The 26,916-nt window shown below is 35.2% G+C and overlaps 1 protein-coding gene across 47 annotated transcripts in view; it reads right to left on the bottom strand.

The window, feature by feature from the left end:
* Nucleotides 1-26,916, bottom strand: part of CLOCK (clock circadian regulator) — a 123,258-nt gene that overhangs the window by 80,788 nt on the left and 15,554 nt on the right. For 7 of the 47 annotated variants that reach the window (XM_044766003.2, XM_044766001.2, XM_070505836.1 and 4 more), the window contains exons 3-4: nt 14,916-15,046; nt 10,743-10,883 (exon numbers count right to left, since the gene is read on the bottom strand). The exons of 2 other annotated variants lie outside the window; for them this stretch is intronic. The gene's annotated coding sequence lies outside the window, so the exon portion shown is untranslated. Of the gene's footprint in view, nt 1-638; nt 764-8,498; nt 8,523-10,742; nt 10,884-14,915; nt 15,047-17,136; nt 17,165-23,925; nt 23,982-26,916 lie in introns of those variants that run through there. 38 more of the 47 variants (XM_044766011.2, XM_070505837.1, XM_070505829.1 and 35 more) reach the window with 17 other exon arrangements.

The raw sequence follows: 26,916 nt of genomic DNA, 5'->3' as shown, positions 1-26,916 counted from the left end.
CAATAAGATAAAAAAAAAGAATGTCAAATACTCATTTCAAGACAGTAAATATTTAAAGATCAAATAAATTCAAGCTCTAGGGTAGAGATTATATGTACTTAAACTGAAGGAACTGGTCAACAATAAAGAATTTCTTAGGCCTCTCCTATAAAAGAGACCATGATACAGACTAATGACATGACCCAAAGCATAATGAGAGCAACTGCATAGGCGCTGCCATAGTATTTACTAATTCTCTTATGAATTAACTCTCAATAGTTCCAAACATACATTCACTGTAATGAAGAAAGTATCTAGAAAGTTTGATAAAAGTTTAATCAAATGATTGCTTTAAAATGCTAATGAATGTATATGAATTACTTTCATTGAAGCCTCTGTATCAGCTTGTATAATACAGAAAAGGTCATGACCCAATAGTGATTGATGATCCTCTTTACATAGTATTTATTAAGGAGCCGACTACTCAGAGTACGGCTGGTTCATGTTTTGTTTCTTCCCACATCCCCTCACTCTGTGTGTGTCTCTAGTTTTCATTTTCTCCCTCAAGAAGAAAAATTAGGGTGAATTTTACTAAAAATTTTGGGTGTGGAAAACTTCAGAAGTCTGTCAATTTCAATTAGCAATGTTCTTTTACTCACAAGAAAAATTAGGATGGGGCCAGCCCAGTGGCGTGGCAGTTAAATTCGCAAGCTCTGCTTTGGCAGCCCAGGGTTCGTCGGTTTGGATCCCAGACACAGACCTACGCGCCGTTTACCAAGTCATGCTGTGGCAGGCATCCCATATATAAAACAAAGGAAGATGGGCACAGATGTTAGCTCAGGGCCAATCTTCCTCAGCAAAAATAGGAAGATTGGCAGCTGATGTTCACTCAGGGCCAATCTTCCCCAAAAACAAAAATAAGGAAAAATTAGGAATTACTGTGTTCTTACTATTTTTAATTGCAGAAGGACGTCACTATAACATTCTCAGTGTTAATATTCCTCTAAATCTTGAATTCCTTCAAAGCAAGGGTGATACTTTACTTACTCATCTATTACTAGGACCTGTCTGAATATTTGGCAAATATTAAATACTCAAAAAGCAATGGTGAATAATTGAATTAACTGAAACCAACCTAAGGTTGCCACACCAAAATTAGGGCAAAACTTTGCTTCTGACTCATCCAATGTCCATTCTAAATTTTTTTTTAATCAAGAATATACTGTACATGCAATATGACAGCAACAAAAGGGGATACTTTTGATAGCAAAAAAAGAGCATTGTTGAGAACAAAAAAAGATTTTTTTGATAGCAACAACAAAAAATACCCCTGGAAATTGAAGGAAACAAACAAAAATCAGAGGTCTGAGTCAAGAACACCAGAGCAATGGGATTGAATTCCAAAAATGTGCATGAAGCAAAATTCAGAAGCCAGAGACCAGCGTCCTTTGCGGTTTTAACTACTTTGGGATGGAGTTCGTCAGAATTAAAGAAGTAAATAAACCCAACGTTGGGTTGGTTTCAGTTAATTCAATTATTCACCATTGCTTTTTGAGTATTTAATATTTGCCAAATATTCAGACAGGTCCTAGTAACAGGTTTCTTACTGCTGGAGAAGGAGTAAGTACAGAAGTGAAGACCCATGGAGCTTAGAGAGAGAACGGCATGGATGGAAATCTTCGGATAATTTGCTTAATCATTCTAAGCCTCAGAATTCTTACCTAAGGAGGTTGTTGTGAAAAAAAGATATATAGGGATACTTATTATTTATTAAAAAAATAAGCACAAATGGCGACTTTACAAAACACAATAAAAGGCTTAAACATTTCCAGCATGACAAAAGATTAATGTCTTTACCGTATAAGCGTTTCTAAAAGTTATTGAGAAAAAGGTTAAAACCCAACCAAAAAAAAATGAGCAGAAAGGAAAAATAAATGAGCCAGGAAGAAAACAAATGGCTAATAAATGTAAAAATTATTCCTGGCTATAAATCAAAGAAACTTAAGCAAAAACACGTTATAATGAAATATTAGTGATTCCTTAAAATTTATACTTCATATATTTATCTTTCAGCAAATATTTACTGAGCACCACTATAAGTGTTCAACATTATGCTAATGGTAGTTTTAAAATGATGAAACAGACATAGCTCTTGCATTTCCGACTCTTCCCAGAGATATGCACAAAATGCTCTGTGAAGACACAGGAGGAGCAGAGAAGTTAAGGAAGCCTCCTGGAAGAAGTAATACCTAAGCTGAGATCTGAAGGATCAATAAAAGTTCACCAGGCTAAGAGACAGAGAAATTTGATGCCAAAAGAACAGTCTACGCACAGGTCTGGAAACATACAAAAGAACTGTGATTTTAGGGTGCCACAAGTAGTTCAGCATGATTAGGGCAAAAACCTAGGGACAGGGGTGGGGTAACAGAAGTGGTGGTAAGAGATGAGGATGATGAGGTGAGCAGATCATAAAAGCCCACATGAAGGTAAACCCTCCCCACCAATGGCAACAAGAAGACGGTGAAGGCTTTAAGCAGAGAAGTGATATTAATAGATTTGTTCTTTTGAAAGATCATTCTGGCTACAATATAGAGAACGGGATAGAGACAGGACTAGAGTTAGGGAGAACAGTAGAAATAGGGTATTACAATAGTTCAGGCACAATAATATAGAGGCCGAGGTTATATAAAGAAACATAGGAAGTTTAATAGATACTAAGATGACTAGACAGAACCTCGTGACTGATTAATAATCAGAAGTAGGGGGCAGGGAACAGTCAAGAGTATCACCCAAATTTTGGCTCGGACAGCTCTGTGGGTTGGATAGGGAACATAGGAGGAATATGTTGGAGGGGAATGGGAGGGAATGATGTTGAAAGCAGAGACTAACATATATTGAACATTTACTATGTGCCAGGTATTCTTCCAAGTTTTCTCTCATTTAAGTCTCTCAACAATCATATGAAGTAAGCTCTATTATTATCTCCACTTTACAGATAAGGAAACAAACACAAAGAGAATAGGTAAGCTGGCCAAGGTCAGCAGAAAACCTGAGATATAAACTCTGACAGTTTAGCTTGAACTATGCTCTTAATCACTGTTACAGATACCTCAGAAATACTTTAGATGACGGATTCGGTTTTAGACATGCTGTGTTTAGGATATCTACAGGACATGCAAGAGGAAAAATGCCCAGTATGCAAGTGGAAATGAGAGTTTGGCATTCACACTGGGTGAAGATGTAAATTTGGAGTCATCCACATAAAATATGTAAATTTAAGACAATGATTGATGGGTTTCTCTAGGAAGAACATATAAAAAATGAGGGGGCAAAAAAGGCTAAGATTGAAACCTGATGAAAAATTACTATTTTAGCGACAGGGAGAAGACTAGCTAGTAAAATGGGGAGGGGGCAAAGCAAAGAACTTAAAGAAATGGGCTCTGGAAACAGATTTCCTGGGTATGAATTACCGATCAGCCCCTTTATTAGCCGTGGGTCTGAAGACTAGTCACTTCATCTCTATGCATCATTTTTTTCATTTCTAAAACAGACATGATAGTAGTACCTACCACATACAGTTGTTTTGAGGATTAAATTAAATATTACCTGTTTGGGACAGTAAATAGAAAATAGCAAATGCTCAATCAATTTTAAGTATGGTTGGTGTTAATAATATTATCAGCTAGACAGAAAACGAACAGTCAAAGAGAAGAAAGCCAAGTAGGATCAGCTGTCACTAAAATTAAAGGAAAATTTTTGAGAAGTTGACAATGTCAATACTGCTATGTGGACAAGATAATGACTCTAATGTGTCCATTATATTATTTAATAACAAGGAGTCTGATAACTTTGGTGAGGGAGATATGAAATAGACACTGAATTCTGCTTTAAAATAGTAAATTAGGGCTCCCTTTCTTAAAAAAAGTTTGGTGAGATGTATCAATAGCTGAAAATATTTATGTCCTTTGACCAAGTAATTTCACTTTGAGAAAAAAGGAAATAGAGATGTATTCAAAATTTTATATTTCTTGCACTATTATTTTAAAAAGTAAAGCTAGAAAGAATTTAAGCATCGAAGAGCAGTAATGGTGGCATCAAAATATATCAAACATAAGGGCTGGCCTGGCGGTGTAGTGCTTAGGTTCACCCACTCCCCTTCGGTAGCCCAGGGTTTGCAGGTTCTGATCCCGGGCATGGACTTATGCACTGCTCATTAAGCCATGCTATGGTGGTGTCCCACATATAGAATTGAGGAAGACCTGCACAGGTGTTAGTTCGGGTCAATCTTCCTCACACACATACAAAAATCAAACACAAATCCAAATATGTCAAAAGTACCAACTGTGGATATTAGCTTATGGATATTTCTTTTTTTACTTTTTGTTTAGTACTTTCTAAAACTTCTCCCATAAACATGCATTATTTTTATAATCAGAAAAACTTAAACTTAAGTGCTGCCTTTGTTCTTTTAATTGTCCAATACTAGAGCCCTGGCTATACATGAGAAACATAACATACACGTTATCCATTCCAAAGAACAAAACATCAGTAACAGAGTAACACGTTACTGTTACAAAACAAGAGTAACAGAGACTATTTCCCTATTTACTGTTCACATAATTTAAAGAAAAACTTTTAATTTCATCTAATTACTAATAATTTTAAAATTATTAATTAAAAATGGTTAACTCAAGAACCTGGTTTAAAAAGTGGAAACTACAATAAAGCTTTTTCTAACCTAATAACCCACTGACCTACTTTAGAATGTGGGTTAGTTAAATCTGATATTCTGGGACTGATGGATCTATTAACATTAATTAAAAGTAGTGCTGAAATTCAATCGACTGGTATACACAAAACCCAAGCAATAATCCTTAACTACGTTTATCACTATTTGTGATTCTAACTTGCTTCTGCAGATAACTGTGTTTCCACTATAGCCAAAAAGATAATTATTTCTAAGAGAACAACTTTAATACTTTTTAAATTAATTGTTCAATGCATGACTAAAGATGAAATTAAACAGTTCTCAATTTATTTAATACTTAATGGGAACATTAGCCTATCTCTACAATGATATAAAATATTAGCAAGATGAAAAACATTCTCGAAAATGAAAATTCTTGAAAATGAAAAATATTTTAATTCTTAAATTAAAAATTGTCAGTAAGAACAAGAAACACACCCCAAACCAAACTCTCATGAACCAGACCTCTCTTAAAACCAGAGAAGATTCTGGCTCAAGACAAACACCATATGATCTCAGAATTCTAGCCTGTCCAATGTCTAGACATGAGGCATTTTTGAAGCCTCATTAAATAAACAAAAACTAAAAAACTAATATAGCTCTCTTAGTGGGACACAAAGACTATTCCAATGATTCAACTAATATACTTCTACAAATAACGTCTGAGCTCCCTATTCATGTAATGGACTGCTCTGGTCCACAAATATACAAGCAACTTATTCCTTTTTCAGAGATGAGACTGAGGTCTGAGCCTGTCCTCAGCCTTAAATGAGTCCCACAGAAGATGTGAAGGTACACTAAGATCCCAAGTCTGAGACTCAAAGTGAGCTCAAACTGAACCAGGTACCATAACCCTGAACCTACACCACCCTGCACCAGGACTCTTCACTAATATCAGCGGGAAGAAAGAGAGGGCCCTGTGGAAGGCAGAATAATGGCCCCATGAAAAGGACTGTGCCCTAATCCCTGGAACCTGCGAATATGCTACCTTACATGGCAAAAAGGGACAGTGTAGAAGTGATTAAGATTAAAGATCTCGAGATAGGGAGACCATTCTAGATTATCTGGGTGGGTACAATGTAATCATATGAGTCTTTAAAAGCAGAGGACTTTTCCTGGCTGTGGTCAGAGAAATACGAGACAGAAGAAGTGACAAAAAGATGCAATGTTGCTGGTTTTGAAGGTGGAAGAAGGTGGCCACAAGTCAAGGAATGTGGATTACCTTCAGAAGCTTGAAAACACAAGGGAACAAATTCTCCCCCAAAGCCTCCAGAAAGGAATAGAGCCCTACTGACACCTTGATTTTAGCCCAGTGAGACCCATGTGGAACTTCTGACCTGCAGGGACTATAAGACAATATATTCATACTGTTTTAAGCCATTAAGTTTATGGTAATTTGTATGGCAGCAACAGAAATTTAATACAAGTCCAAAATCTCTGGCTGCTCTTGAGAAATTTGCCTTTCCCAAACCCTTTCGCCCTCAATATTTACAGTAATCTGCCCAGGAAATAATCAAGACTAATCCCATCATGCCCTACTTTCCTTTTATATCAGTCACCAGAAGAGGCCCAAAACTCCCAGGTCCTCCCCCATCATATACATCCCTATATACATACTTTTGTCCATATACTCTACGTATCCCTACATTGATCCCTTTTCCCTTTCCCAATTTCCAAAATCTTTTAACTGTGTCCTCTGGAACTGACAGTATATCATTAGCAAAATATCCTGTTTCCTCACTACTGTTGCACACTCTCTTAACCTTCCTTGCACCAACTGAAACCTCACTCCTCTAGTTCTGCTGTAGCGCCAGTTCTTTCAAACGGTGGCTGTTCTTTCACATATTCCCTTTTCTCCCCTCCCTAAAATCCCCAGCTTTGAATCTCATGTCTCCAGACTACATCAGCTCTTATCCTCTCCTTGCTGCAACCATTCATAAACCACCAGAACAAGCCCTCTCATTCCTTGAGGGCTGTTATTCTGACACCTCTTTTGTCATTGTTTTTGGATTTTAATATCTACATAAATGATCCTCCCAATCCCCTGGCCAGTCAGTTCCTTGATCTCCTCTCCTCCAACAATATGTGCTCCATCCTACCTCCTTCTCACTCCCCTGAAGTTACTCTAGAACTCACCATTACAAAGCAGCACACATCCCTCCATATTCTCAATTTCAAGCACCTTATCCCTCTAGATCTCACATAAGCTGGGATAGCATGTGATCTGCTTGATTCAAAACCACAAAAATAAAAACACAAGCATTTTTTTAAACTGACAATATAGCATTATGTAAATACTAGGCTTACGGCTAGCTCATGAGATAGTTTAACAACTTACAACCAATACGTATAAATATAATGACAATGTTTTGACATATACTTTACCAATGAGGCCACCAAACTCATGTAAAATATCACTAAAAATATATCAGTTCTCAAGGCCACAAGTATTCCTCTAACTTTGTGCAGTGTAATCACTTTATAAAAAAGATAGTTGTTTTGACCTATTAAAACTTGGGTAAACTGCTAGGCTGCCTTTGTGCAGCCAAGTAGGCCAAGCAAGTTCACAACCATCTGAAAATAGTTCAAATAAGTGTGGACACATCCTGAACCACAGAGTATTCAGAAAACAACTACCTTAACACATTTTTTCTTCACTAAAATAATCATTATACCTACACTTGATATTTAAGATAAAATGTATTCCCTTTGAATTGTAATATTGCAATATATGATAATGATATACATTTGCTATCCATCTCCACATTTCTCTCTATCCCTACTTACTCTCAAAGCTTTCAAACATATAAACATAAACACACATGGGTCTATTTAGTTCCTTAGTTGACTATTATTTTTTTAAACCCACTGATGGCTTGATCCTTACCAGAAATGACAAGGTCTGGGAAAATAGCAGGCCAAGACCCTGTCTGAATCTGTGGAGGAGGAAAGGAGATGGGGCTCAAATCACACAGACACATCTTTCTTTGTAGCATGAAATAGGAGTAATTAAGGATTTAAGAGAGGATGTGTAAATAGCATGCTAATTCAGAGCCTGAGGCCTATGACCAGGTTTCACAAGGGGCAATTTGGACTAAACAAGTATTATAGAACAGAGACATACCCTTGACACAGAAGACACAAGATGTGAGATTTATACTGATTTATCTTCAAGTCTTCTACTGAGCCCATGCACTAAATCTGTATTTCATATATTGTATTTTCCAGTTCTAAAATTTCCATTTGATTCTTTTATATGGTTTCTATTTTTCAGAGGACTGTCCATTCTTTCAAGAATATTCACTTTTATCTCATGAAGCATGGATGTAATAGTTGCTTTAAAGTCTTTTTCTGACAAATCCATCATCTGGGTTGGCATTTTTTTGTTGTATTTTCCCTTAAAAAATTGTCAGATTCTCCCATTTCTTTCTATGTCAAGTAATTCTGGATTATATCCTAGATGTTCTGATATTAGTTATGAAACTCTAGATTCCAATAACATCTTCTGGAGAATTTGATTTTTGATTTAAGTTTAGACTACAAGCTTATATTGTCTTCTGTGAGTGATAGCTCCAATATCAGTTTAGTTTTCAAAGCCTTTACTATGTTATTTCGGTTTATCCTCTGCATGCATCACTGAGGGGCAAGTCTGAGATATTAACAGTGATTTATATCGTAGTTCAGTTCTCTAAGTCTTTGATGTGTTTCTTTGGGTCTGTTCCATGCATGTGTAACTCATGAGTGAGGTGGGACTTTGTGGGTTCATACTCACAATCAGGAAATCTCCTGTCACATCAGCTCTCCCCTTTCTGAGATTTCCCCAGCGTGCTCCAGTTTGCAGGGCCCTCTTTCCCAATTCCTCTGGCCAGAGAAATCGTTTTTCCTCAGGGTTTTAAGTCCTTTTGCCACCAGGATAATGCAACTTTACAGGTAGAGATCATCTTATGGCAGGCTTGAGAGAGAAAAAGAAAAAATAGGGGACCCCCTTTCCTCGTCCTCTGGCTAGAAATAGGGGTTTCCCTTGGAGTTTTTGCTAATTGCTACACCCACTGTGCAGTTCCATAATACAGCCTACCATTTGGTCAAAGCTGGGTCATGGAAAGAAAGAAAAAAAGGTAAACTCACCATTATACAGACTATTCTTCAAGTTATGACTTCCTTTCTCAATCCACCTGCTATTATTAAATTTTAGTTTTCAGATAGTTGCTTTTTATATTCTATTGAGAGTTTTTAGTTCTAATCAGTCAGAGAAATAGGCTTACTCCATTTAGTTCTAATCAGTCAGAGAAATAGGCTTACACACACAAAAGTAAAAAAGAATACTATAATTATTAACCCATCTATCCGTCACCCATTTCCAACAATTATCAAATCATGATCAATCTTATTCTATCTGTTCTGACCCTTCCCCATGCCTTCCCATCCTCCTTTGTATTATTAGAAGCAAATCCAAAACACTGTATGATTTCATCTGTAAATACTCCACTATGAATCTATAAATTACAAGGACTATTTAAAAACATAACCACAATCTCATTATCATACATTAAAAAGATGTGTAAGACCTCTACACACAAAACAACAAAACCGATTTCTAAGAGAAATTTTAAAAGACCTAAATATATAAAGGCATATACCACAGTAAATGTATTGAAAGTGTCAATACTGAAAGATGTCCATTGTAGTCAAATTGATCTATAGATTCAATATTAAGCTAGTCGAGAATAATATTAAATAATATTTAACTTGCTTAATATTAAGCAGGGAATTTATTATTTATTTATATAGGAAGCTGACAGGCTGAGTATAAAATTTTTATTGAAATTCAAAGAACCAAGGCAATTCTGAAGAATGAAGTCAGAGGATTTACAGCTACAATAATTAAGGAACTATGGCACTGGCACACCAACAACTAGACCAATGGAACAGAATAGAGTCCAAAAATAGACCCACAAATAAACAGTTATCTGAATCACAACAAAGGCACTACTGTGTTACAGTAGAGAAAGGATAGTCTTTTCAATAAATAATGCTTAACCTTAATGGATTTCCACATGGAAAATAAAATGAACCATGAATCCCACCACATACCATGCATAAACCTAAATGTAAAAGTTAAAACAACCAAGTTTACTTAAGAAAATAAACGAGAATATCTTCTTGGCTTTGGGATAGGCAAACATTTCTTATAACACAAAAAGCACTAATCACAAAAGAACAGTTCGATAAAACTGAATTTATTAAAATTAAGAAATTATCTTAAGACATACTATTAAAAGAGTGAATAAGTAGGGAAGATATCTTCAATACCCAATCCAACAAAAAACATCCTAGCATCCTAGAAATAGTTAAAGAACTCCTAAAAATCCATAAGACAACCCAATAAAAAAAAAATGGGCAAACGACATGAATAGGCATTTCTCCAAAGAGAACATCCAAATGGTCAATGGCATATAAACACATGTGCTAACCTTTTAAAGTTATCATGGAATTATGAACTAAAATTACAGTAAATTTTCACTACAAAAATAGCAAAAGAGCTAATATTGAAAACACTAATGAAAATCAAGTATTAGTGAGGATGTAGAGCAACAAGAACTCTTGTACACTGTTGGTGAGAGTGCAAACTGATTCAACCACTTTGGAAAACTATGAGCATCTACTAAACCTAAACAGCCAAATACCCTGACCCAGCAATTTCACTCCCAGAAATTTACTCACAGAAATGCATACATATGTACATCAAAAGACATGCTCAAGAATGTTCACAGCAGCACTGTTCATAATAGCCAAAAGCTGACGATGCTCCAAATGTTCATCAACAGCAGAATGGATAAATAAACTGTGGTATATAGATATTATTTATTATAAAGCAACGAAAAAGGGTGAACTATCACTACATGAATCAACCTGGATGACTCACATAAAGAAGATGTTGATTAAAAAATGATAGACAACAGAAGGTCAAAAATAGACAGAACTAATGAATAGTGAATGAAGTCAGAATAATAGTTACCTCCGGAGTATGTGATGACTGTTAGGGGGCATGAAGGAGGCTCCTGGGTTCATGAAAATGTTCTATATCTTGATCTTGATATTGGTTAAACAAGTGTTGACTTCATAAAATTTCATCAAAATGACACTCAGGATTGATGGACTTTATAATAAGCATGTTTTAATTCAATAGGAAAAGTTAAAAAAAAAAGTTAGCAATACTCTATCAGTGCCTTGATTTTTAAATTTTTACTATTTTTAGTTACTTTACTTGGTCAAATTGAAGTCTAGTAGAACCAGGTTTCTGCATCAGTCTGTCTCTTACTTGGGTACTAAAAGTCATATTTACTTCCTTTTTCAGTATAATTACTGAAGAACTGTTTTGATGGGTGGATCCTTCCCATATTATGAGGGCAACAGGAAGTCTAGCTTGAAGTTAGACCTATCCAAAATTTATAAACTAAAAAATTGTCAGATGGCATTTTTTTTCTTAATGTAAATATAATTGATCAATTTTACTGTATTAAGTTCCAGATCACTAGTTCCTACAGTTTGTATTTGGCAAAAAGAGGTAAGAAAACTTGAGGGTTCTGAAGCTTAGCTTCTAAGCTCAGTTTTAGCTAGAATTGAAAACAGCAAATCAAGACAAGGCGTTAGCATAAGGTTGTGAAAATGAAATAAATCATTAAGTGAAAAGTGCTTACAATATAATGCCTGGCACAAACACTCAAAAAATGTCTGCAATTACTAATACTATTTTGAGAAACACTATAATAGATACTTATTCTTGAATTTCCTTCAAAATATAATAAATTTGAGATGATAAAACCAGACCCACTTTTAAAAACAAACAAAGCATATTTATGGAGCTAAGGGAATATGATAGACTTTTAATGAAACTAGCTGAAGTGAACATTATATTAAAGTAAACTACAGGATAGATGAAAACTTAACAGATTATACCTAAGTTTTTTTAAAGTTCTAAATTATACTAATTGATATTTCACTATGATCTTATGATTAAAATAACTGATGAGATAATCATCAAGAATACTATTAATACAAAGACCTTCTCTTTGCCAAGCAGATTTTACATTTCAAAGCTTTTTTCATTTTATCTCCACATTACTATAAAACAACTAAACCTATTTTATAAAGTACTTGTCATAAACTTATTAAATAATCACAGAACAGAGCATCTGCATTGATGACCATATAGTTAATCATAAACCACTCAACAAAAAAGTACTGTTCAATAACAGTACCACCATGTGAACAGAGGATGTGTAAAAGCACTTTGAAAAAAATACAAGGACTATAAGTATATTTTTAATGGAAGTAAATGATAATCTAAAAGTAACAGTATTTGGACATAATTTCCAGGTTTTTTGGTAACTGCTAAAGACATTTCTTTACACTTTTACTTGGAAATAATTTCAAACTTCCAAAAAACTATATGAATATTTAAAAGAACTCCTATGTATACTTACTCCAGATTCACCAATTGTTAACATTTGCATCATTTTCTTTAAAATATAAACGTTTTCTAAACTGAGAGTAAGTTGTATAAATCACGACCTTTTAGCTCTAAATACTTAAATGTATACTTCCTAAGAACAAGGACATTCTCTTAAATAACCATAGTATAGTTACTAACCTCAGAAAACTTAATAATTACACAATATTTTAATATAATGTCTATTTTCCAATTTTCTTAACTGACCAAATAAAGTACTTTAGGGCTTTCTTCCTCCTCCAGTACAGGATCCAGTCCAGAGTCATATATTGCATTTAGCTGTCACATCTCCCTAGACTCCTTAAATCTGGTACAATTTTCCTCAGCTAAATACCTTTTAAACTATCTTATCTTTACAAGGTATACTGCAAGGTAGTATTTTAAAAATTGGTTTCTTAAGCAAACTATATAGGGAAGTTTCATTAAAAAAAAAGAGGTTCAGTGGAAGAGTTGGGGAAAATTTCAGAAGACTTAGATGAGAATATATGTCTTCCTATCCAAGAGTGGCTTTTAGTATATATACATTTTAAAGCTTTATAATGAGAACGGTTCTAGGTTTCTTTAAGATTGGTAATTCTTGCATTAGTAGTTTATCTGGGCTCTTAAGATTTCAAAAATTAACAATAAACAATCAACTTAGACAAATAAGTCTGGCCAAATAATCTGGCCAATGATTTGACGGCTATCTTAAAGAATGAATCCAGAGAAAATAACTGTTTTCATCAAAATTCTCTTTTACAGTTAACAAAAAACACCCAATCGCAATAAGCAAAACTTCGAAGAAACTGGAATTATTGTGATCATGCATAGATATAATAGTTATTGGAGCTATAATAGATCTTGTTCTTTCACTCTATGTGCCAGGCCTACAGGGGATCCACTGTTTAAAAAACAGGCATGGTACCTACCCTTAGAAAACTTATAATTTAGTAAATCCAAGATTCCTGCTTTCAGACAGGAAAGGTATTATTTTTCCCTATTTGGAAATGAAGCAATTAGGATTTAGAGTGGTAAATGTGTCCAAAGTCACAAAACTATTAAGTGTTCTAGAGGGCCAAGAAAGGGAGATACTAAAATCGTGGTCTTTTATCTAATATAGGACTTAACCTGTGTCAGACTACAAAAGAGCTCCTTAAGAATACCCTCCAAGCCTATCCACTGATTCCAAAAGGGACTGTGTACCTTCATCCTCAATGTATTGAGTTCCATTGAGTCAGTCACCAACTAGTTTCCAAATATTAGACTAGTACTTTCACTTAAAAAATAAAAATAACAAGTAATCCCTGCACATCAGGAAAAAACAGAGACTGCACATAAGGTATACACAATCTGTTAAATGCTTAAGATATTATAGTAATGTCAAAACCAGGTAAAAACTAAGAGTACTATACTAATTTTCTTTCTACAAATTCCCATATACATTCATTTTAGAAGAAAAGTAATAGAAGAATGATTTCTCTTGATTTATTTCCTATTTTAAAACAACAACATGGTCAGTTTAATTAGAATAGGGGTTACACTTTGCAGGATAGAAAAAAGTATAAATGAGTCACTAAGACTTGGTACTGACAATCACGTCCCGCTATTTTCCACCTACTCATCTCTTAAACCTTAGAACTCAATCTATAAATAGTTCTCCAACCACGTCCTAGGTCCAACCATGACCTAGAGCACAGGTCAGGTACCTTATTCAGTAAAGGGTCACATGGTAAATATTTTTGGCTTTCTAGGCCCTAAGGTCTCTGATGCAACTACTTAACTCCACTACAATAGCTTGAAAATAGCTATACACAATATGTAAAAAATAAGAGTGGCTGTGTTCCAATAAAGCTTTATTTATAGATGCTGATTTTGAATTTCACATAATTTTCACATGTCACAAAATAGTATTCTTTTGAGTTTTTCTATGACCCGTGAACTAAGAATAGTGTGTATATTTTTAAATGGTTGTAAATATTTTTGGCTTTCTAGGCCCTAAGGTCTCTGATGCAACTACTTAACTCCACTACAATAGCTTGAAAATAGCTATACACAATATGTAAAAAATAAGAGTGGCTGTGTTCCAATAAAGCTTTATTTATAGATGCTGATTTTGAATTTCACATAATTTTCACATGTCACAAAATAGTATTCTTTTGAGATTTTTCCCCCAACCATTTAAAAATATACACACTATTCTTAGTTCACGGGTCATAGAAAAACGGGCAGTAGGCTGGATTTGGTAGTGCGCAGACCCCTGATGGAGAGACTTGCTTGTAAGGTGGAGCTGCAGTAGGTGACTGGCCCTTCTCTACCTCATTCAACTGATTATCTTTAAATCTAAAATCTGACAGGAAATAAACAATTCCTATTCTACTTTCAGTCACTTGAAAATCATCTTCCTTTATCTCAGAAAAAAAACAAGTATAATTCTTACTTCTGCGCAGTAACTTTGAAAAACTTCATGAGTTGCTGAAAAGAAAATACTTTACATCTGGATATCAATTGTCTTACCAATGAATATCTTTTCACTCCTCATAAGAATGAAAATTCTAAAGATAAACAAAAGCTATCAAGGAAGGTAGGAGATCATGCCCTAAATCTTTTTATAATACTTGGTCCCATGCTCCTTGCCAGGAGATTCCAAACCTCACCGTACTTGTTAATTATGCAAAAAAGGAAGAAAAAAAGGTGGCATACCTCTGAGCTCAAAATGAAGACTGAAGGTATCTAGTGAAACTCACCAAGTTCTAAAGATTCATCTAAGAGGAATGTAGAATTTTCCAAAGGCATCTGACATTGTGACAGAATCAGCTTCTACATTTCGGCAGCTTTACAAGAAAAAACAAAACAAAAATTCTGTAAAACAAGGGCAGCTGTAGAAATAATGTTAACCAAATTCTAAGTAACAATATCTCCAACATTTTTTTCCCATCCATCTATACATCATTAATGTGGCCTCCTATGTGCCAGGAATTGGGGATGCAGCAAAGAACATGTCAGATTCCATCAACCCCTCTGGGAGCTCAGCATGTAAGGCAACTCCAAATGGGAAGAAAGGCTTTAAGAATCATGATGGTGTAAAAGGAAAGCATGGCAGAGATACAAACCAGTCTGGTGGGAACTGGTTAGGAAAGGCCTTCTAAGGGAGAGGCATTTAATGCAAGCATGAGCAGGATCTGGCAAAATAAAGCAAAGGGGGAGGGAAGAGAAAGAATATGTTTCATCCAAAGGGAAGAGCATGTTCAAAGGGCCAGATGTAGGAGAGAATATGGCATTTTGTGGAAGTAAAAGAAGCCCAGTGTAGCTGCTCACAGTAAGAAAAGGGATGAGAAGATCATTCTCTGAGATGAGATGGGCAAGGGAGGAAAGTGAGAGGTGAAGCAACTTGCCCTGAGTCACAGAGGCCTAAAAGGCAGAGTTCATTTTAAACCCTCATCACCTGACTGCAACATATCACCCATTCTGAAGCTCTTCCCAGCCCCCTGCTCTCAAAGGTCTGAGAGGAGGACCCTTGGGAAAGAACCTGAGGCAAAGTCCCTGTGGAGGATGATCCTTTCAGGGGGCTTCGGCAAGGACCTGAGGGGAAGACTGCCCTGTGCCAATAGCCAGCTTCCTTATGGATAGATAAACTGATAACTTACCATCAGGGGCCCTCTGCAGAATGATGGGGAAGAAGTCAGTCTCAGCACCATTCTCAATTACCAATTAATAGTTACCAAGCACTTGAGTATATATGAAGCCCTGTTTAAAATGCTTTACATGTATTAACTAATTCAATCCTCACAACATCCTTACAAGGTAGGGGCTTTTATTACCCTATATTTCCAATATGATTTTATGAAACAGTCCAATCATGGCCATTAATTTTTATTAACAATTAAAATATAAATGATCAGAAATGTTAACAATACTTCTTACCACAATATTAAAAGCATTTTAATTACCATTCTACCAGAAAGGTACTATTTTAAATATCAATTAACAAAAAAAGACTTTACAACATTAATTTGGTTATTTCTTTTTTAACTAGCAGTTCTATTAAGGAAAGAGTTGGGAAAATTCTGTTCCTTGCTCATTCATTCACTCACTAGGATAGGTTCTACATATCCAATGGTGAGGAAAACACACTAGATTTCTGCCCTCATGGAGTTTTAGTCACGGAAATATAATGAAGATTGATACCCCTTGGCAATTATATTTTTGAGACATAGCCTAAGTTTTTCAAATGAATGAAGAACCAACAACCACACAAAATCTGAGGCAACAGAATAAAATCAAAACCTCAGCAGGGAGTGGATTGTGAATAAAAAATATTCATGTTAAAGGAGGAAGAGGGAGAATAAAAAAACTGCTCCACTGAGGAGCATATGCAAGAAGAAGGGAAAAGAATCCTTGCTCAAAGAGAGCACAGAGAAGTAGCAGTACTCACGGCAGAATGATGAAGGTCCTTAAGGAATTAAAACAGTTGTGAAAATAAAAAATAGATGAATATTATACAGCAAAAGATTCAAAACTATAATCTAGTGATGAAAAATTAATCCAGCAGTCTTCACACTGAGGACGAGATGGTTTTAAGAGAATCAATTTCCAGATTCTTAATTTCCGTAGTTACCAACCAGTTAGTTGAATTAATAACAAGGTCAGACACCATGCTAGTTTCTCCTTTCCTACACTCTACTTTATAATCTTCCTTCTTCCAGTTTGTAAGAGAAGGATATATATCTCACACATCTAACGTCTCACTACAATGTATTTCCCTGAGTTGCAGAAACATCCAAAACACCAATCAAAGGAATAATTTGATATACTGATATCAGGGGAGTATCCCTTAATGGAGGCACCATATATCCAAGGTGATCTTGTCTCTCTCTGTCCCAAACACTTCTGTTAAGGACAATACCTGACATTAAAAGCTCACCTGAGACAGAATCCAATGACAACAGTGACAATAAATATTGAAGATAGCTACATCTTAGTTCCTCCAGGCAAAAGGCTCATGGCCAGACTCCTTACATAATTTATCTAGAATTATTTAGAATTCAAGATCTGTACTTTCATTATTCTCTGAGAAATGAGAAAGAAATTAGTACATTCTATCAATCAACTGTGTGTCTGTAACCTGAAGATATTTTGCATGATTTCAAGGAGCTGAAAACAGCCCTTAGTTATGTCAAATCAATGTCATATCTTCAAGTAAAAGTAACATACACCAAAGTTAAGGTTTTATACTTTCTTGAACATTTATGGAGAAACATTTTTATTAACTTTTGTCAAAAAATTACTGGATACAGTAAATCCATATATCTATGTATTTGTTAACCTGGACAAGTCTTCATGCTGTCCCATATCCATTTTCTGCTCAGCGTTTCATTCCTACATGGACTTATTAGATATAGATTAATTTAACAGGAATATACTATAAATTCTACTATAAATGATAGGCCTAACAAAAATTATCAATAAATCATTTGTAAATCTCACAATTACTAATGACCCAATATCTTTCCTTTTTACTATTAATTTCCACTGAAATCAGTCTCATTCTAACGTAAATAATATTCATCCATGGGTACATAATTCCATGAAAAGAGCAGTCCCCTGTGAAGAGATGCCTTTACGTTTATAATCATTTAATAAATGAAATCAATAATATATTTATGTAGAACTCAGTAATTATAATTTAGAAGAAAATTTTTTCTTTAACACTTAGAACACTATGGTCACAGCTAATAAACATTTTAAATGTCAATTCATATTCATACTTTTGATGCCTAGAAGCATTTTTCAGGTGCTGAGAGAACTGCCAACCCAGAATCCCATATACAGACAAAATATCCTTTAGGAAAGAGGGAAATTAAAACATCTGCAGATGAAGGAAAACTAAGAGATTTGTCACCAGGAGACCTACCCTAAAAGAATGGCTATAGGAAATTCTTCAAACAAAAAGGAAATGATAAAAGAAGGAACACTAGAAAATCAGGAAGAATGGAGACAGAATATGGGTAAACACAACAGACTTCTCTTCTCTTCTCAAGTCTCCTATATCATTTTTGATAGTCTAAGCAAAAATAACACCATGTGATATGCTTCTAAATGTATATAGAGAAAATATAAAAGGCAATTATATTAGAAATGAGAGGTTGAGTACAGGGACTTGACAATCAGTAGACTGTAAAGAGTTATGTATACATAACATAATACTTAAAGCAACCACAAAAAACCTCTTCAAAGAGATATAACCAAAACATTATAGACAAATCAAGATGGAGTCCCACAAATGTTCAACTAACCCACAGGCTTCTTTCTCCCTCTCCAGATACTACCATAAAAGGAGTTGAGTTAAAGCACAGATACTCTGTTCCCAAGGCAGGACAGGTGTTGCTGAAGTTTGAGGACACTATGAGTCACAAGCTCTAGGAACAGAATTTTCAAAGCACTTATAATATCAGCTTTGACATTACTCTCATACATTGCTGGGGGGGAATACAGATTGGTACAAACTTATAGAAAACAAAATACCAATATCCTAACACAATTACAAATGTTCTTACTCTTTGGCCAAGCAATATAGTGGGTTATAACCAGCATTTTTAAAATGAAACTGGAGAGGAAAAAGAAAAATTCAGAGTACAAGACGCCTAGTAATGATAAGGGTGCTTCCCAAAGCTGTTGTTTTAGATATGTGTTTATGAGTGCGTATGTGTGTACTGGGTCACAACATAAAATATATTTCTTACTATAGGTCGTGGTCAAAGAAGTCTAGAAGCCATTGTTTCAGCTCGAAAAGGCAGTCTGAGGCAAAAGGACAAGTTGACAGTTTGGGAAGGAAGAGTTCAATGCCAGAGTGAAAAAGTGAAAGGGAAGCAAGGCATATAAAGAGACAAAGCAAACACAAGCTAGTACATTACCAAGCTACAAAGAGCCACAAGAAAACACAGCCTATTTGGGGTGAATGCAGGGGAGAAGAGGAAGGGAGGGTATTTATCCAACCAGTGCCAAAAAAGAGACAGAAGAGATGGAGCAAAGTTTGTCCCACAGGGTGTTAGCTCCTAAAAGGAATTCTAAATATTTCTTGTTTTCCTCAATGACACTATTTTCTTCACTTACTTTTTAAAGTAAATTTAAAATTATATATGTGGTTTACATTTGTGATTCACATTATATGCCTACTAAACAATGCTGGTTTGGACCTGGAGTACTATTTTTCCCTTTGTATTCATTTACTGACTTGTTAAAGAAATGTGAAACATCTCTTTAACATCTGTCATTTTTTTCCTCTTTGTCATTATGGACTGAAACGAAAAAATCTGAAGTCTCAACTGCATTCAATGAAAACTAAAAGCAGCCTACAAAAATAAGGTCTCCAGGCTTCTTTTATAACTTCTTGAAATATAATGCAATAACTGCAATACAAAAAAATTAAAATAAAAACTAAAAAAACCATGATGCAACAGTGACAATATTTTTCCACATTCTATCACCTTTCTACGTGATTCCATCATTCTTGTATTTTCATATCATCTTTTTAGGAGAGATGGAAATAACTGATGAGTCATGATGAAATAAACCTTAGCATGATGAAACAGCACAATGCTTAAAGGCAAACAAAGACATGAAAGATAGGATAAGTTTCATTCGATTTAAAAGCAGTAAGTTTTGCTTTTGTTCTTTGGAAGACCTCGAAGAAAGAAAAACAATCATGAATTACTAGTCCCTAAAGATAGTTAGAAATGTTACAAATATATATATATATATATATAACTAAATCCAATGGACACTGATGGTACACTAAGGGTTAATCAAAAATTATTAAGTAAAAGGGAACTAATAAAGCATTTTTCTTGCCTCTCCTGTCAAACTGTATTTCAAGGTAGCCAAAGAGACCTAATTAGTGAGGGCTAGTCCTCCAAAGAATTTCAGCTAATAAGAACAAAAGAAATGACATAAATAGATGGGCAACATCATCGATGGATTTTAAAACCATTAGCAGAGGGGCCAGGCTGGTGGCACAGCAGTTAAGTTTGCACGTTCCGCTTCAGCGGCCCAGGGTTTGCCGGTTCAGATCCCAGGTGCAGACATGGCACTGCTTGGCAAGCCATGCTGTAATAGACATCCTACATATAAAGTGGAGGAAGATGGGCACGGATGTTAGCTCAGAGCCAGTCTTCCTCAGCAAAAAGAGGAGGCTTGGTGGCAGATGTTAGCTCAGGGCTAATCTTCCTCAAATAAAAATAAATAAAATAAAACCATTAGGAGAAAAAGCGATAGTAAATTTCACAATGGGTCATACTGTCACCAACTGAATACAGTGATCAATCTTAGCATCTCCAAAAGTGAGACAACCAGATATTATGTACCTTCTGATATAATGAAATACGTGGTACACAGTACTACTTATAAAATATTCTTGTTAAAAAAGAATCAAACTGGAATCGATCAAACCTTTAGATCATACACTCTTAACAGGAGCAATGTCACACCCAAGGAGTGAAAAGATCTTAAACAGGAGGAAGTAATCAGACAAATCCACAATGTCAAACATTCTATAGAACAAGTGACCCAGTTCCTTCAATATGGAGGGCAAAAAGGGAAAGGGAGAAAGTTTATCAACTGTTCTAAATTTTAAAGACTCAGAGCTTTTAGTTTTAGAAATATACCTTAAAATATTTACATATGAATGATATGTGGAATATGCTTCAAAATAATATTAGGAGAACGTAAATGTGTGAGGGTATAAATGAAAGACGACAGATCCTGAGTTAACAGTTATTAAAACTGGTGACAGGTAGACGGAAGTTCTTTATTCCACACTGTATCCTGGTGCATAGATTTATAATATTCCATTAAGATAAAAGCATGTGCTATTTGGGGAAGACTTTGCTTTCTTAAGAAATTAGAGCAGAACTACATTAACACATAGCTTGCTCAAACATTTTCTATCAGAAGTGATCTACAAACTGATGCCACTCCTCTTCCAAACAAATTGTACTCTTAAAAAAACGATTCGAGGGGCCGGCAAGGTGGCGCAGCGGTTAAGTGTGCACATTCCGCTTCGGCAGCCCAGGGTTTGCCGGTTCAGATCCCGGGTGCAGACATGGCACCGCTTGGCAAGCCATGCTGTGGTGGGCATCCCACATACGAAGTAGAGGAAGATGGGTACAGATGTTAGCTCAGGGCCAGTCTTCCTCAGCAAAAAGAGGAGGATTGGCAGCAGATGTTAGCTCAGGGCTAATCTTCCTCAAAAAAACAAAAAAAAGGCTCAAGAAACATAATCAATTGGGATGTATGTACCTCATTTGAATCCTGATTCAAACAAATCAACAACAAAAAGGCATTTTTGGAACAACTGGAAAAATCTGAATATGGACTAGGCATTATATGATATTAAGAATTACCGTTAATTTGGTTACATGTGGTAATGACGGTGACGTTATGTAAGAAAACATCCTTACTTTTTAAAGAAACATAAAAGTATTTAGAGTGAAATAACAATTTCTTTCACTCCTTTTTTTTTTTAAAGAAAACTTGGAGAGAGAAAGAGAAAATGACAACACTATATTTGCCTCGCCTCCCTTTGCAAAGCCTACTGGTAAGACAATACAGAAGTACAAAAAGAAATAAATCTATAAAACAATGAAAAAAATGGAGAAGAAAGTTATGAAGACATGAAACGCCACAGTAGATTTCTGAAGAACAGAAAGCAGATCTAAATGTATTAATAGGTTAAACAGAACTAAAGAAATCACAGCCCAAAATTTACACACAAAGGGACTACAGTGAAGGTCTGAGCCAATGGTCCCAAGAGTCTAGGCTCCAAGTTAGCAAGTAAAGAGGCTGAAAACAGGCGACCTACAAAAAAGCTTCACCTCTCTTTTCTCCACAACTCTTCCCTGTCTAAGCAAAGCCCAGTGTCACCCCTAGGCTCAAAACTGCAATATTCTTTTCTAAAGAAATCTAACAAACTGCTCAGAAAGAAACCAGGTCTTCTGGCTTGAATGTTAGTATCCATATAGCCCAAGTCAACAAGACAATTGGAAAGCTCCTTGAGACTAACAACAGGTTCCCTGCTCTTTTGCTCTAAGCCTAAACTTGCCAGCACACAAGATGCTTCAGCTAGGTACACAGAGTTACCAACTAGTCTTTTCATTGAGATGGCAACTAGAAAACAAATCTACCTATACAACAAGAAAGGAAACCCACAGCCAATACCTAAAATAATCAAGATAGTCCTTCAGAAATAAACATGAAGCAATGGTAACGATCACCAGACATACTAGAAAAAACAGCAGCTAAAAATGACCAAGATAAATAAGCAGATTAACTAACTTCAGAAGAATCATAGGTTGTTCAGGGCACAGAAGAAAAACTCAAAAACAAAACAAAATATCCTCAAGACAATCCTGAAGAAACTGCATTCAATAAAACAAAAACAGGATGCCATATATGTAACAGTAATATTGATTTTATTACACCAAGAACTATTATAAATGCTTTATAAATACAAACTCCTCTATCCACAAACTAGTTATTATCTTCATCTTGTAGATTAGAAACTGAGCAGAGAGAAGCTAAATAACCTGCCCCAGGTCACATTATGTGGTGAAGCTGGGATCTAAACCCACACAGTCCAGCAGTCTGGTTCCATCATACAAGCTATTACACCATGTTACCTTTTGAAATGATACAAGCAGAAAATAAGCAAAGCGACTGGAATATTAATCATGTGCTTACAGACATTAAGAAAAGGCAGGAACATACTGTTCAAGAAATCTATCAGAACACAGAATAAAAAGGCAGAGAAGAAAAACATGAGAGAAGAAATAAAAGACATAAGAATCAATCCAGAAAGCCAATATTCTGGTAGCGAGCATTCCAAAATGGGAGAACACAGAAAACCAGGAAGTATTACCAAAGAAATAATAGAAGAACATTTCCTACACCTGAAGGAAGACATTACATTTCAACCAAAATTGCCTACTGACTTCAGACAGAATGACAAAAACAACTCAAACTTAACACACGTAAATATAAAATTCTAGAACTACAAGATAAAAATACCAGAGCTTCCAAGGAGAGAGGGAAAGTGTCATTTAGAAAGTATCAAGACTCAGAGTAACATCACATTTCTTACCATCTTGATGCAAACAGAAAAGAGCAAAACATGAAAGTACTAAGGGGAAATTAATTTGAATCTAAATTTCTACACCCAAACTATCAAGCAATTATGAGCAAAGCCAAACCTATTTTCAGACATGTAAGAATTTAGAACACTTACATCTTAAGTACCCTGTACACTGAAGTTAATTTAAAATATATTCCAGGAAAGAGGGAGAATGTCATGAGAGGAAGATGTGGGATCTAAAAAATAGTAAATCTAGCCCAGAAATGCCTGAAGGCATAACTCAGAATGAAAGATATAGAGCACGCTTCCAAATCAAGACTGACGCAGGAAGTAGGAGGGCTCTAAGAGGGATGTCTCCAGGAAAACAAAGGATTCCATCCAACAAATACTAGATATTATGACTCAAGCAGGAAATATTTGAGGATATGTGAAGGTACCTTTTTCTCTATCAAGGAAAAAAATGGTAATTACAGCCTGTAGTGGAGGAAGATGAACAATATAAAGCAAACTAGTCAGAATATGAAGCAAACTAGTGGCATGATACTGAAAAACTTATTAACTGTAAGTAAACATAAGCAACCTTACCTTGATGTTAAATATTTTATTCTTTGGGTTCCATTAGCATCATGACTTTCAACCTGCTGAGAAGAAAATAATCCTAACTCAACGATTAACTGCAGTTTATCATGTTCAGCTTTTAGAACCAACCTACTGACAAGGCTGAATGTCTTAATTCTCATTACAGAACAGAATGTAAACGTTATGTTATCAACCTGGTCAAATACAAAAGAAAAGGTAGGAATGGAAGTAAAGACATAGAAGAGACAAGAATGGAGAAATGGATAAAGGTCTTAGCATCCTTATCTCACACAGCAGGGATGTAAAAATATAACACCAAAGAAATTTAAATATTTTATTTATAGTTGCTAAGACACTAATAAAAGAACTAGGTATAATAATATAGGTTTTAACCTTTGGAAAAGTATTTAACCAAATACTTTTTCTGCATCTATTCAATAATGATCATATGATTTTTATCTTTCATTCTATTAATGTGGTGTATCACATTTATTGACTTGTGTATTGAACCATCCTTGCACCCCAAAGATAAATCCCACTTGGTCATGGTGTATGATTCTTTGAATGTGCTGTTGAATTCAATTTGCCTGTATTTTGTTGAGAATTTTTGTATCTATATTCATCAGGAATATTAGGCTGTAGTTTTCTTGTAGTATCCTAACCTGGCTTTGGTATCAGGGTAATGCTGGTCTCGTAAAATGAGTTTGAGCATGTTCCTTCCTCTTCAATTTTTTGGAAGAGTTTGATAAAGATTAGTGTTAATTATTCTTTAAATGTTTGGTAGAATTCACCAGTGAAACCATCTGGTCCTGGGTTTTTCTTTGTTGGGAGGTTTCTGATTACTATTTTCAATCTCCTTACCCATTATTCATCTGTTTGAATTTTCTATTTCTTCATGATGCAGCCTTGGTAGGCTGTATACATGTTTCTAAGAATTTATCCATTTCTTCTAGGTTGACCAATTTCCTGGCATATAATTTTTTACAGTACTCTCTTACGATCCTTCATATTTCTGTTCTATCAGGTGTAATGTTTCCTATCTCATTTCTGATTTTATCTGAGTCTTTTTTTTCCTTAGTGTAGCTAAAGGTCTGCCAATTTTATCTTTTCAAAAAACCAGCTATTTCACTGATCTTTTATATTGTTTCCTTGGTCTCTATTTCATGTATTTCCGCTCCAATCTTTGTTATTTCCTTCCTTCTGCTAACTTGAGGCTTACTATGTTCTTTTTCTACTTCCTTAAAGTGTTTATTTGTAGTTTTTTTTCTTAATCTAGGTGTTTTCTGCTAAAAACTTTCCTCTTAAAACTGCTTTTGCTGCATCCTATTTGATTTGATTTCCTTTTTGCTTTCTTCTTTAAACCACTCATTGTTCAAGAGTGTATTTAATTTCCACACATCTGTGAATTTTCCAGTTTTCCTCCTGTTATTTCTAGTTTCATACTATTGTGGTTGGAAAAGATACTCGATACGGTACCAATCTCCTAATTGTAAGATTTAGAATCCTCTAAATGTAAGGCTTGTTTTGTGACCTAACATATGATCTATCCTGGAGAGTATTCGTGTCCTGGAGAAGAATGTGTATTCTGCTGCTGTTGGATGGAATGTTCTGTATACATCTGTTAAGTTAATTTGGTCTAAGGTATGTCATGTCCAGTGTTTCCTTACTGACTATATCTAGTTGATCTACCAATTGTTGAAAGTGGGGTACTGTTGAAAGTCCTCAACTATTATTGTATTGCTGTCTATTTCTTCCTTAAGATTTGTTAATATTTGCTTAATATATTTAGGTGCTCCAATGTTGGGTGCATATATATTTACAATCATTATATCCTCTTGAACCACCTCTTGTTCATTATATAAAGACCTTCTTTGTCTCATTACAGTTTTTGACCTAAAGTCTATCTTGTCTGATGTAGTATAGCTACTCCTACTCTCCTTGGTTTCCATTTGCATAGAATATCTTTTTCCATCTCTTCACTTTGAGCCTACATTCTTAAAGGTGAAGCGAGTCTCTTGTAGGCAGCATAAAGTTGGATCTTGTTTTTTAATCCAGTCGGCCATTTTCTATTGGAAAATTTAATCCATTTACATTTAAAGTAATTACAGATAGGTAAGTACTAATGCCATCTTTTTTGTTTTCTGGATGTTTTGTTCTCTTCCCTTTTGCTCTCTTCCTCTTTTGCTGTCTTTCTTTGTGAATTGATGATTTTCTATCATCAAGTGGTATGCTTTCATTCCCTTCTCTTTTATCTTTTGTAAATCTACTGCAGGTTTTGCTTTGTGGTTACCATGAGGCTTACATAAACTATCTTATAAACAGAAGAGTCTGCTTTAAGCTAACAATTTCAACCACATACAAAAACTCTACTCTTACTTCTCCCTCCCATATTTTTTTGTTGTTTTGTTTTCATTTTTCTTTTGAGGAAGATTAGCCTTGAGCTAACATCTGCCACCAACGCTCCTCTTTTTGCTGAGAAAGATTGGCCGTGAGCTAAGATCTGTGCCCATCTTCCTCCAATATACATGTGGCATGCCTGCCACAGCATGGCTTGATAAGCCGTGCGCAGGTCCACACCTGGGATTCAAATCCGTGATCCCGGGGCGCCAAAGCAGAGTGAGCAAACATAACTACTATGCCACCGGGCTAGCCCCCAAAATTAAATATTTTGTCAATTAAAGATAAGTAACATATGCCCAACGTCACAGAAATATTTGCTATCCTCACTTACAAATGAAAGAGAAGACTTGGCTACTGGTGCCTGAAAAAATTTTTTTAACACTTTCAGTATAAATTAATTGTAATAAAATAATCTAAACAGAACTTGAGTGTTTTTCAGTTTATACAAAGGCATGAAATTACACTTATCATTTATTGCATAAGAAACTATTGTGCAAGGACAGTTTCTAGGCTGCTTTATCCTATCAGTTTCTTAAAACTTACATATCATTGGTGTAATACACACACACAGTTTTAAAAAAACAAATAGTAGGGGCT

This window comes from Equus asinus, chromosome 3 (genome assembly GCF_041296235.1).
Source record: "Equus asinus isolate D_3611 breed Donkey chromosome 3, EquAss-T2T_v2, whole genome shotgun sequence".
NCBI lineage: Eukaryota > Metazoa > Chordata > Mammalia > Perissodactyla > Equidae > Equus > Equus asinus.
This window is presented reverse-complemented; position numbering and strand designations above follow the sequence as displayed.